The sequence below is a fragment of the Penaeus chinensis genome, chromosome 8 (assembly GCF_019202785.1).
Source record: "Penaeus chinensis breed Huanghai No. 1 chromosome 8, ASM1920278v2, whole genome shotgun sequence".
NCBI lineage: Eukaryota > Metazoa > Arthropoda > Malacostraca > Decapoda > Penaeidae > Penaeus > Penaeus chinensis.
In genome coordinates, this window is record NC_061826.1 from 37,198,348 (window position 1) to 37,205,847 (window position 7,500).

Sequence of the window (7,500 nt, forward strand, 5' to 3'; positions counted from 1 at the left end):
ATGATAATAAAGAAGCTAAAGATGATGATGATGATAATAATAGTAATAATAATAATAATAACAATAATGATAATAGCAATAATGATAATAACAATAACAATAATAATATTGATAATAAAGATAATAATAATGATAAAATGCACCGCCCCAGCAGCGGTTCACTAAGCTCACTGGCAGGACAGGCGCTTACTCAAACACATTTACCTACATGTTTTATCTTCAGTAGCCGGCATGATACAAACACGGACAGGCACTGAGGAAATGAATAAGTTATTTTCTGAACAAGCAAGCACTGACACAGAGCATTCCCAAGTTCGTTATGCGAGGTCAAGGAGAACCCAGTGAACTCAGCCACGTGGGTGGGTCACGGCAGTAAAGGGTGGCAGCGGTGGGATAGGCCGTCCAAGCCCAGGGGAACCACGGGGTGAGAAATTCAAGGGGCGAGAACTTCAAGGGGCGAGAACTTCAAGGGTGAGAACTTCAAGGGGCGAGAACTTCAAGGGGCGAGAACTTCAAGGGTGAGAACTTCAAGGGGCGAGAACTTCAAGGGGCAAGAACTTCAAGGGTGAGAACTTCAAGGGGCAAGAACTTCAAGGGGCAAGAACTTCAAGGGTGAGAACTTCAAGGGGCGAGAACTTCAAGGGTGAGAGCTTCAAGGGGCGAGAACTTCAAGGGGCAAGAACTTCAAGGGTGAGAACTTCAAGGGGCAAGAACTTCAAGGGGCAAGAACTTCAAGGGTGAGAACTTCAAGGGGCGAGAACTTCAAGGGGCAAGAACTTCAAGGGGCAAGAACTTCAAGGGTGAGAACTTCAAGGGGCGAGAACTTCAAGGGGCAAGAACTTCAAGGGGCGAGAACTTCAGGGGGCGAGAGAACTTCAAACACATCGCTCTGGTTTCCGGTGGCGTGGCTGCTAATGAAGTTTGAGTAGGAGATACCCCCCCCCCCCCCCAGGTCTATTATTCTTGAATCCAAGGTGTCTGGTGAAGATACCATAAGGACGCCGCAGGTAAACTGTAGGAAACTTCTGGATTCACAACAGTTGCAGTCTTCAAGTGTTTCAATTCATAAAAGTAAGAATTTATAGATGTTTTGCATGTGTTTCAATTTACATGTTGCATTTACAGGTATTTTGACTTCACAGATGTTGCAGATGGCAGGTGTTTTAATTAACAGATGTTACAATTTATAGGTATCATAATCTACAGATTTTATAATATGTAGATATTACGATAAGCAAATTTAACAAGTATACTTTCGTAACTCTAAGGTTTTGCTTATTTTATGTTTGTTGCTAATAAAACTAATGTCATGATAACATGATAGTTAACTTCATCGTTCATGTACAGTGTAAACACACCAATTTTTTTTTTTTTTTTTTTATCACAGCACACCAAATAGCAATACACCTAATATCAACATCCTTTGCAACATGCAGTACAATGCCTTTTCTTAACTCCGTGGTTAAATTACGTAACGTCATTACAGTTGTCTTTACTAATACCACAAAAACTGAACTGTAAGTTTGTACAATTAGAAACCGATAAATAAATCACACACAAAAAAAATATTAACACATTCAAATCTTTAATCTTCAAAATTCAGGAAAACTCAGGTTACCCATGCCAAAGTCAAGCTTAAAAAAAAAAAGATAAATTGTTTAAAAGTTACCGAAAAAAAATGGTTTAGAGTCATTGACACCTAATCACTGGTGTTAGAATCCTTAACTCTCAGATCCCAGACACGTACACATGACTACACGTGGTTATTCTAAGCCTAAATCTAATCTTATATCTTAAGCTAATCAAAAATATTTTCATACATTATCTATTTCTATGCTTAAGTGTTTGTTTATGTATATATCTTTATATCTGTCTGTCTATATATATATTTTCTAATTCCGTTTATAAATGCTAAATGTTTCTAAATCCGTTCGAGTTCTAAGTTAGGTTCTGTGTATATTTGCAAGCACTTCCAAAGCACAGTCTAAATACATTTCTAATTCATATCCTAAGCATAAAATCAAGCCAAATGCTAAGCAAATCTCTAGATTAAGTCTTAATTCAAAGACTAAACCAGATCCAACCCTGAATACATACATATAAATCTAATTTTGATTCTATATATAAAACTTTAATGCCACAAAAAGTTTAGTTTATTTCGAAAAAGGGTTATGTTTTTCGTCCCCGATCCATATTATCTCTCTCTCTCTCCTTCCCCCTCCCTTCTCCCTGTCCCCTTCTCTCTCCTCTCTCTCCCCTCGTATTTCCCCCTCCCCCCCCCCCCCATTCGTTCCCCATCCCCGGGGAAATGTCAAAGAAACGAAAAGAAAAACTCCATAGAAGATGTTAAGCCATAGAGTGTTAATTCTTCCTCTCTCTCTTACTCTATTGTGGTTGTTATCTCACGTGTGGTAGAGGCTGCGGTGCACAGCGTGAATCTCCACCACAGCTGCGGTAGAGATTAAAAGGGGCGGGGGTGAGGGAGGGGATGAAGGGAGAGGGGGAAGCTAAGGGAGGGGATAAAGGGAGAGGGAGGGGATAAAGGGAGAGGGGTGAGTTGGGGGAGGGGATGAAGGGAGAGGGAGGAAGGTGAGGGGAGTGGGGAGTAGTTGAGGGAAGAGATACATTGGCCGATGAGGGAGAGGGAGAGGTAAAGGAGTTAAACAAGGGGAAAGGGAAAATTTGAGGGGAGTGGGGAGAGAGTTGTAGAGGGGAGAGGGTCAGGATTAAAAGAAGAGAGGGGGGGGGGGTTGAAGGGATCAAAAGGAATTGTAGAAGGGAAAGAGGGAGACGTTGAGGGAAGATGAGTTAGAGCTGAACAAGAGAGCAGGGTTGTGCGGAGAGGAGCATATTCGCATATCATTACTTGTATGTGGTTGACGTAGCATCATTGCGAATATCGGCGCTGTGTGTTGTGGCTGATCACAGTAGTGTGCGTATCTGTAAGAGGGTGAGCGTGTGAATATGTGTGTTTGCATGCGTTTGTGTGTGTGTGTGTGTGTGTGTGTGTGTGTGTGTCTGTGTGTGTGTGTGTGTGTGTTTGGTAACAGGTAAGGGTGTATTGGTAATTTGTTAATAGTGGTTATAACAAAGAGCAAACGTATGTTACCCAATACGTATGAAGAATATATAATGTTTTATTAATTCTAAGGATTTACAAAGGTGTTGCAAACCTTATCAGCTGAGACAATAACCAAACTGATGCATACTGATAACACCCATTTCATAACATAACAGATGATGAGATACACCTCTGATCTGAGCTCTTTATCGCACACTAACATCGACACAAAAGTCTTTTATCAATATAGCATACATCGGGTTCTGCGTCGTGATTCGGGGCGTGCGATTCCCGTAGATTTAGTCAGGCCGATGAGGAGGGGGGGAGGGTGAAAGGAGATAAGGGAGGGGGGGGAGGAAGCAGGGTGAAGCGAAGAGGGAAGAGATGGTAAGGGGAAGAGGTTGAGGAGGAAAAAGGGGAAGGGGGGAGGAGGAGGAGGGGGGAGGTGCAGTGGGCGGGACAGCGATAACGGTGCCATGAAAATAAAGATAATAAGGATCTTTCGAGAGAGAGCGAGATAAGGGGACTGATCAGAATAAAAGGGAGTGAGAAGTGACAAGGGGGGGGGGAGGGGACACGAAAGAGGGAGAGGAGGGAAGGGGAAGAAGACAAAGGAGAAAGAGGGAAGACGAAGAGGAGGAGAGGAGGAGATGATTGGAGAGAGGAAAGGGAAAGGGAGACTCGATAGAAGAATGAAGCGCAGACAGGGCGGTGCATGCTGGGTTGCTTCCCTCTCATCCCCCCCCCATCCCTCCCCTCCCCTCTCCCCCTCTCTCTCCCCTCCTCGCTCTTCACACCCTTCTTCTCTGCCCTCTTCGTCTCGCCTTTCCTCTTCTCGTTTTCCTCCTCTTTCTCCCCACAACCCTCTTCTCTCCTCTCTCTTCTCCTTCTCTTATTTCCCTTCTCTCTTCTCACTCCCCTCTCCCCTTCCCTCTTCCCCTTTTCCTCTCCTCTTAACACTCTCCTCAAATCCCTCTTCCTTGTCCTCCTCCTCTCTCCTTCATACCTCTTTCTCTTCTTCCTCATGCGATTTCTTCTTCCATTTTCCTATCCTTTCCTATCATACTTCTTTCACTCCCTCGTTCGTTCTTCCTTCTCCCTCCTCCCTCCTCCCTCCTCCTTCCTCCCTTCTCCCTCCTCCCTCCCCCATCCTCTCAGTCTTAATCGTTGCCTCCTTCCCTCAACCCCCCTCCTAATTCCTTCCCCTCCTTCCAGCCCCCCCTCCCACCCCCCTCTCTTCACCCCTCTCCCTTCTCCACTCCCCTCTCCGCTCTCCCCCTCCCTTCTCCCTCACCCCTCTCCCCTTAATCCCTCTCCTTCCCTCTCCTTTTACCCCTCTCGTCTCCCCTCACCCCCTATTTCCTCTCTCCCTCCTCCCTCTCCTCTTCCCCCCCCCCCCTTTCTCCTCTTCCCTCCCGTCCCCTCTCCCTCACCCCCTTCCTCACCCTTCTCCATTCAACCCCTCACCTGCCCTCTCCCTTCACCCCCCTCCCCTCTCCCCTCTCACCCCTCACACCTCTCCCCTCTCACCCCTCAACCCCCCTACTCCCTCCCTCTCTCATCCCCCTCCCCTCTACCCCCTCCCCCTCACCCCTCTCCCCTCTCACCCCTCACCCCCTCTCCTCCCTCCCCTCTCCCCTCCCCTCATCCCTCCTTCGTCAACGCACGATGGTGTCTTCAAGAAAGCGGCTCCTCCTTGCCTTTGGTGAGTGACCTCTTTCCTTTGTAAGGCTCGAGTGGGGAAAGGGAGGGGAGGGGAGGGGGGGTGGAGGGGCGGGGTGTAGTGGAGGGGAGGAGTAGGGGAGGGGGGAGGAGTAGAGGGGGGGAGTGGAGGGGCGGGGTGTAGAGGAGGGGAGGAGTAGGGGGGGAGGAGAGGGGGGGAGTGGAGGGGCGGGGTGTAGAGAAGGGGAGGAGTAAGGGGGGGAGAAGAGGGGGGAGTGGAGGGGCGGGGTGTAGAGGAGGGGAGGAGTAGGGGAGGGGGGGGGGGGTAGAGGAGGAGTAGAGAAGTGGAAGAAGGGAAGGGGGAGGGGGGAGGAGTAAGGGGGGTGGTGGGTAGGAGAGATGGGGGGGAGGGGAAGTTTGTATTAGGGAGATGAGTATTTTTGTCCGTCTTTTTCTCTTTCTGTCTTTTCGTGTTATTTATCTGTCTATCGATTTTATCTGTCTGTCTATTTATGTAATTCTCTCTCTCTCTCTCTCTCTCTCTCTCTCTCTCTCTCTCTCTCTCTCTCTCTCTCTCTCTCTCTCTCTCTCTCTCTCTCTCTTTCTCTCTCTCTCTTTCTCTCCTCCCTCCCTACCTTTCTCCCCTCCCTCCCTCTCTCTCTCTCTCTCTCTTTCCCACCTCTCTTCCCTCCATCCCTCCTCTCTTCCCTCCCTCCCTCCCTCCCTCCTTCCCTCCCTCCCTCCTTCCCTCCCTCCCTCTCTCTCAGCCACTTAACGAGTCAGCCTGTCTGTCTGTCTGACTTATTCAGATTTGAAAGGAAGCAACTGGCTGGGAAGAAAGAAAATGTACATAAATCGGAGATAAATTCCCTACGAAGTTTTTCCTTTGATATAAATATAGATGTACCGATACTTAATCTTCTATCGTATGTTTAATGCATCGAGATTCTATGTACATACGATTGATAAAGGTATATGTGAAAGGCGCAATTAATCTTGATCCAAGACGATATGTGAATTCTCTAAGTCAACTTTGAGTTCACCGCAAGTAAGGGGGTTACGCTGTGTCGTTTCTAAGTCTGTAAGTGGAAGTGTGTGGACATTTGTTTAGTAATTCTGAGTGTGTGTGTGTGTCTGTGTGTGTGTGTGTGTGTGTCGTTTTCAGGTGTCTGTGATTGGAATTATATGTACGTTTGTGTAGTAATTGTGTATGTGTATGTGCGTGTGTGTCGTTTTTAAGTGTCTATGAGTGGAAACGTGTTTAGTAATTATGTGTGTGTGTGTGTGTGTGTGTGTGTGTGTGTGTGTGTGTGTGTGTGTGTGTGTGTGTGTGTGTATGTGTGTGTGTGTGTGTGTGTGTGTGTGTGTGTGTGTGTGTGTGTGTGTGTGTGTGTGTGCATATGCATTCGTGGATATAAGTTTTGTTTTGTCTTTGTATGAATGTTTATGGTAGTGGGCGGGGAAGACACTAGTATAAAAAGATGAGTATTTATATTGATGAATAGATAGACAATTAAAGATAGATAGTCTGGACAGTTGATGAACAGACAGACAGATAGCCAAGGAGAAAAAAAAACAGAGACAGAAACAAAGAAACAGACAGAGGTAGAGACAAAGTGAGAGAGACCGAGAAAAAAGACAGAAGCAACGAGAGAAAGCGAAAGACATATATAAAACACAGACAGAGAAATACAGAGATAGAGACAGACACAGCGAAGAGCGGAAAGAGACAGCGAGACGAGAGACAAAGCCAGAGCGAACGAGAGCGAGCTTGAGCAAGGGGACGAGTGAGCGCCGTCCAAGCAGGGGAGGGGACACCAGATGGTTCTCAGTCGGTGTCCCTTTTCCACCACCCTGCTCGAACCAAGACCTTGCAACCCTTCCCCTGCAAACCCTTCTGTCTGCATTGATTGCATTAAAGAAGAACCATACAATCCTGCAGGACACTAGGATACTACTCCGTATGAAGGAAGTCTCAGGAGCCACGTCTCCCAATTCTCACACTTTTGAGAGTGAGACAATAATCACTGGAAAGAAGTACCAGCTTACCGACGCCACGTATCACTTCTATATCTATAAACAACTAGGAATCCCCCTTATAAAAAAATCCTCCCTTCCTCTTTACCAAAAGCCTCATACCCATACACAGCCATTTCACTCCAAAACATTTCAATAGGGCCACGTTAACACACAATACTGCCCCTCCCATGTATTAAAGGGCCTTCCCCACGTGTTGCTTTCCTTAACATGCATCGACCGTGGTAAGTGTGAATGGCCTTTGGCTCTCTTGTTTTATTGTTTCAGCTTTATCAGTCTTATGGATGTCCAAGTTTATCGTTATTATTAATGATTATCATTGCTCTTAATTTATTTTTATAATTACCGTTATCTTTATTATTGCCATCATTAATATTATTATTATTTATTACCATGTATTATCAATACAGTTATTAAGATCATTATACTTATTGTGAGTGATTATTGTTATTATCGTCATTATTACTATTGTTACTGTTGTTATTATTGTTATTATTATTATCATTATAATTACTATTATTATTGTTATTATTATGAGTGTTGTTGTTGTTGTTATTATTATTATTATTATTATTATTATTACTATTATTATTATCTTCATTATTACTATCATTGTCATCATTATAATTATCATTGTTTATATTATCATTGTTATTATTATTATTATTATTATTATTATTATTATTATTATTATTATTATTATTATTATCATTATTATTATTACCATTATCATCATTACT